The sequence below is a fragment of the Bidens hawaiensis genome, unplaced genomic scaffold, assembly GCF_021521415.1.
Source record: "Bidens hawaiensis isolate Kalapana, Puna unplaced genomic scaffold, B.hawaiensis_p1.1 tig00040662_1, whole genome shotgun sequence".
Classification (NCBI taxonomy): Eukaryota; Viridiplantae; Streptophyta; class Magnoliopsida; order Asterales; family Asteraceae; genus Bidens; species Bidens hawaiensis.
Window position 1 is genome coordinate 43169 of NW_027497192.1, and position 5992 is coordinate 49160.

Consider the following 5992-nt stretch of genomic DNA (forward strand, 5'->3'; position numbering starts at 1 on the left):
CCTACGTAGAACGTGATATCTCGTGTAGATCCGGCTGGGAACCTACAATTGGTATCAAAGCTTTTGCTCGATTGTGTGGTTCGGGATTATCACGCGGGTGTAGAAATCGTTCCGTTTGACCATTCGCGGGACGAGTTTTCTGAGTTTTTATGCTATACTCACCTCCTACAATCATAAACAACCCATAACACCTACACAAACCTCGAAAAACCAAGAAATCTAATCTGCAGAAAGTTCGTGTTCATCAGGCGAAGTTGCCGTCACTGTTAGTAGGGTTTCGGCGAAGATATAAGGTTAAGCGAAGTTATCCACAACTTCGCCTACCTCTTCAAGTTCGCTTACCTCAAGCGAAGTTACCCACAACTTCGCCTACCTCCCAAGTTCGCTCAACTTAAGCGAAGTTATTCTCAACTTCGCAAATCCGGCGAATTTAAGAAAGTGAGCGAAGTTACAAATTCACGCGAAGTTAAGTTTTAAGCGAAGTTATCCACAACTTCGCCTACAGTGCTGTTTGAAAATAAAATTTTTGATTTTCGGATTTCTTTGAGTTTTGTGAAAGATGTCTTCGATAAACATTACTGAACTGGTAAAGATGGAAGTTGAAGCGGGTTCGGCTACAAAGGCACCTAAGATGCTTAAGAAAACTGATTATGTAGCGTGGAAAGATCGTTTTGAACAATATGTCAAGTATCAAGATGCTAAGATGTGGGTGTGCATACAAGATGGTTACATTCCACCTACTGCTGAGTATGAGGGTCGTGATCAGATCAAGAAATACAAAGAGATGGAAGAAGAGGAGAAGAAAATGTATGAGGCCGAAAGCAAAGCTCATGCAGCAATTACAATGGCTCTTCCACAAGAGATACTTCACACCTTCCGAAAGTATAAAACTGCTAGAGAGCTTTGGGAAGCACTTGAGAACCGGTTTGAGGGTAACGTGGGAATTCGTGCGTCAAAAGATTAAACTTCTAAAAACCCAATTCTCGGTCTTCAAGTATCTGAAAAATGAATCACTTGATGATATCATCACTAGATATTATCATCTGATGACTGAATTCAGCAACTATTCAATTGTTTACAAAGAAGATGAGATAGTTGAAAAGCTTCTTGATGCTCTCCCACCAAAATGGGAGATGTATACTGTGTTGATGAGAGAAGACAAAGACTTTGCTGACTATGACCTGGAGACAGCAGTTAACAAGCTAAGAACGTTTGAACTGAACATGGTACGAAAGGAGACACCTACCGATCAGGTTCAAGATCCGGGTATGTATGGTGCAAAGGTTAACTCAGGATCAAGTTCGAAAACTGAATCATCTGCTTATTACTCTAAGGGAGAGTTAGGCGCTAACTCAACACACGAAGGACATGTATCTCTCAACATGAACGGTGATGTATGCTTTGTAGCTGGAGGATCAAATTCTTCTCAACCTCAAGCGACCAAGAGTATTTTTTCCCCAAGTGTGTCAAACAACAACTACTCGAAGATGCCCATGAGTGTTAAATCTGCTGAACAGCAGTTTGCTCTCTATGCATCTTTTATTGCTTCGTATGAGAATTACATTCAGGGTAAGATTGTTGATCCTGCAATTTTGGATGAAGACTATGATCAGATCGATGCTGATGATCTGGAGGAGATGGATCTGCAGTGGCAGATGGCTATGATTGTCAGAAGAGTTAAGAGGTTCATGAAGAAGACTGGCAGGAAGTTTGTCGGAGAGAGGCCAGGGTTTGATAAGTCGAAGGTACGCTGTTACAACTGTCAGCCATGAATGGCCACTTTGCAAAAGAATGCAAAAATGAACGTGTAGAACGCAGTCAAAACAGATCTACACAGCAAAATGGTAGTGGTAATTACTATAGAGCCATGATTTCCAGACAGAACGAGGAGTACAACTGGAATCTGCATGTTGAAGAAGTATTTGAACAGGCCAATTTGGCAAAAATCGAAACTGCAGATAGTGAGAAGGGAACTGGCGAAAATGAAGCTTACATGGCAGATGTGGCAGACCAGCTCTCCGAGGTAAGTACCGAACTCCCTTATACTAAGTGTGAACATCTGTCTGAACAACTGACAACTATAACTGATCAGTTTGTTAGTTTGGATGCGCAATTTAAAACTTTAAAGAAGATCATCATTTCACTAAAGCTAGAGAAAATAGTTACAAAGTAAAAAATAAAGCTAGTGAGAAAGATATTAAAAGTCTTAAAGCAAAGCTTGCTGAAAAAATTCAAGTGATTGATCTTAGCTATGAAGTTCTAGAAGAGAAAACCAAACTAATAGCTGAAAGGGAAAAACAGATAGCTGATCACCAGGTAAAAGTGGTGGAACTTAACAGGAAACTTGAGCAATTCAGAAATTCCTCCGCTATACTTGATCACCTCGTTAGTGATCAAGGTTCCCCAAAAAGGGGAGGAATTGGTTATCATGAAGTTCCACCACCTTTCAATCATAATTACACTTATGATCTAGTAATCAAAAATCTGTTGATGTTGACTATGGTCAGACAGTTCCAGTTCAAGTTACTATTAAAGAACCAGAAGTTAGTAAGCCTGTTGCAAGTGTTAAGATTTCTGCTCCGAGTCCAGTCTCATCTAACTCAGACAAGTCGTCTGAGTCGAGTGAGACAAAACAAGAGGAAGTGCTACCAAAAAGTGGAGAGAAAAATAAAACACCTGAAAAGAAGTCTCCACTAGACCCGTATGTCCCACCATATGTGAGACAAACGGGCAGTAATACAGCCTCAACATCTAAGACAACTTTTGATAAGAAAGTTGGACACAGGAGTTGTTTTAGATGTAATCAATTAGGACACCTTGTTGCTGATTGCCCTCTGAAGCAGAAATTCAGAGGTGTGAGGACTTCAAAATCTGAGAAAAGAACTAACGTTAATCAATATAATGGTAAAAATGAAAACCCATCAAATTTCAGAAAATGGACTAATCAAGGTTTTCAAAGAAATAGATCTCAGTTTTTCACTGCTAACAACCAAACCTTAAGTAATAATTCTTTTAATTCACGAAGGTTTGGATGGCCTCATAGTCAATCCACAAGAAGGTATCCTGTTAGGACTCACAGAAATTATTATGATACTAACTTTGGACAGCCAAGGTACGGAATGTATCGACCCAAGACCAATCGGTCTTGGGTCCCCAGATTTTAATCATCTGCTTTAATCGTGCAGGAACAGTTGAACAGGGCTGCCAACAATCAATGGGTTGTGGATAGCGGCTGTTCCCGGCACATGACGGGTAACAAGAAATTGTTACACGACTTGAAACCTGTTCAAGGAGGAAGAGTGAGTTTCGCAGGAGAGAGCGGTGGAAGGATTACAGGAATAGGGACGGTGTCGAATGGAAAGATGACTTTGGAGAAAGTAAATTTTGTTGAAGAACTGAAGCACAATCTGCTGAGTGTTTCGCAGATTTGTGACAAAGACTACACCGTACATTTTAAAAAGAATGAAGCGATTGTGTTGTATCCTGGTTTTAAGATACCAGAGGATTGGATTGTTATGAAGGCTCCAAAAGTGAAGAATACGTATATCATGGACATGAGGTCTACTGAGATGGCCACAGAAGAATCGTGTCTTCTGTCAAAAGCAACTGAATCGGAGTCCGAGTTGTGGCATAGGAGAATGGAGCACATTCATCTTCGGAAAATGAACTACCTTGTCAAAAATGGGCTTGTGCTGGGTGTTCCCTTGAAGAATTTCAACTTTGAAGACAAATGGTTATCATGCAAAAAGGGAAAGCAACACAAGAAATCCCATCACACCAAGAAGGTCAATTCAATTGTCAGTACCCTAGAATTACTTCACATGGATCTCTTCGGTCCCGTGAATGTAAGAAGTCTAGGGGGAACATCGTATTGCTTGGTGATCACTGATGATTTCTCTCGATATTCCTGGGTATATTTCCTGAAGTCAAAGGATGAAACAGTGCAGATGGTAAAGAATTTGATTACCAAGGTTGAGAATATCATGGGGAAACGGGTTAAATTCATCAGGAGTGACAATGGAACTGAGTTCAAGAACTATGAGATGGAGATCTTCTGCTTACAGAAGGGGATAGAACACCAATACAGCGCACCGTATACACCGCAACAAAATGGAGTGGCTGAGAGGAAGAACAGAACCTTAATTGAAGGAGCCAGAACCATGCTGGCTGATTCGAAACTTCCCGTGGTGTTCTGGGCTGAAGCTGTTGCAACAGCCTGTTATATCCTTAATAGAGTGTTAACTGTTAAAAGATTAAATAAAACCTGTTATGAACTTATGCATGGGAGAAAGCCCAACTTGAGTGGTCTTGAACCATTCGGGTCCCCATGTTCGATATTAAAGACCAATTCTAAATTTGGTGAAGTAGCCGACGAAGGAATCTTAGTCGGATACGTTGTTGGGACTCCCAACAAACGGGTCTTTAATACATCGAACAGCAAGGTTGAGGTGGTGTGTAACACTGATATCACAAGTTACAAATCACCAAAACCAAGCTCGGGACCCGCTGGGGTTTTCGACTATGATAGACTCTTTAAATCTTTTAACATGCCTTATTTGGATTTTGCAGAAGTTGAGGAAAGAATTGCTACGAAGATGATATGCGATGAGGAAGACACTTTGGTGCAACGACCACAGTATGATGAATGTCAGCCTTCCTCGTCAAATGCTGTCAATACCCCTGCTGCCTCTACTGAAGAGGAATTCATCAATCCGTTTCACTCTCAACATCAATCACCCATTGATGAGCTATCTTCGAACTTGGAAGATAATCTGAATGTCAGTTCGGTTCCGACTACGAGAATTCACAAAGATCATCCTTTGGAGAACGTGATAGGTGATCTGTTCGCCGGTGTACAAACAAGAAAAGGCTTGAATGAGCACACCTGTGTTTACACATGCATTAAAGACACGGGCATTATCAACGAATGGTTGTACACCTGCTTCATCAGCCAGATTGAACCAAAGAACTATCAAATGGCTCTTAAAGACAGCTCGTGGGTCGAAGCCATGCAAGAAGAGTTAGCTCAGTTTAAGAAAATGGAAGTATGGAACTTGGTTGCAAAACCAAGGAATGTGCATGCGATTGGCACAAAATGGGTCTTCAAATGCAAGAGAGATGAGAAAGGGATTGTTATCAGGAACAAGGCGAGGCTGGTTGTTAAAGGCTTTAATCAGCAAGAGGGGATTGATTACAATGAGGTGTTTGCTCCTGTGGCAAGATTGGAAGCCATTCGGCTGTTTTTGGCATTTGCTGCTCATAAGGAGATGATGGTCTTTCAGTTGGATGTGAAGAGTGCGTTCCTAAACGGTAAAGTCGACGAGGTTGTGTATGTTGAGCAACCTCCGGGTTTTCCTGACCCTGACTTTCCTGATCACGTGTACAAGCTAAGTAAAGCGCTGTATGGACTACATCAGGCACCTCGTGCCTGGTATTCAACCTTATCAGATTACTTGCTTGAGAATGAGTTTAAAAGAGGTAAAATTGATAGCACATTGTTATTCAAGAGAAAGGGTAGCGACTTTCTGCTGGTGCAAGTCTACGTGGATGACATTATCTTTGCTGCATCAAAAGTCTCCATGTGTCAGGAGTTTGAGGCCGTCATGAAGAAGAGATTTGAAATGAGTGCTATGGGTGAACTAACCTTCTTTTTAGGATTGCAGGTTGATCAGAGGAAAGATGGGATGTTCATTCATCAGACGAAGTATGTCTATGATGTTCTCAAACGTTTCAAGATGGAGGACAGCACTCCATATGATACTCCAGTCTGCGTCAATCACAAATTGGGTGCTGATTCAGACAACGATGCAGACGTGGACCCAACCCAATATCGGGCTATTATAGGTTCTTTAATGTACTTAACTGCTTCTGGGCCTGATATAATGTTTGCTGTTTGTCTTTGCGCACGCTTTCAGTCAAATCCAAAAGAATCGCATTTGAAGGGTGCGAAGAGGATACTGCGGTATCTCAAAGGCGAGCCGAAGCTGGGGTT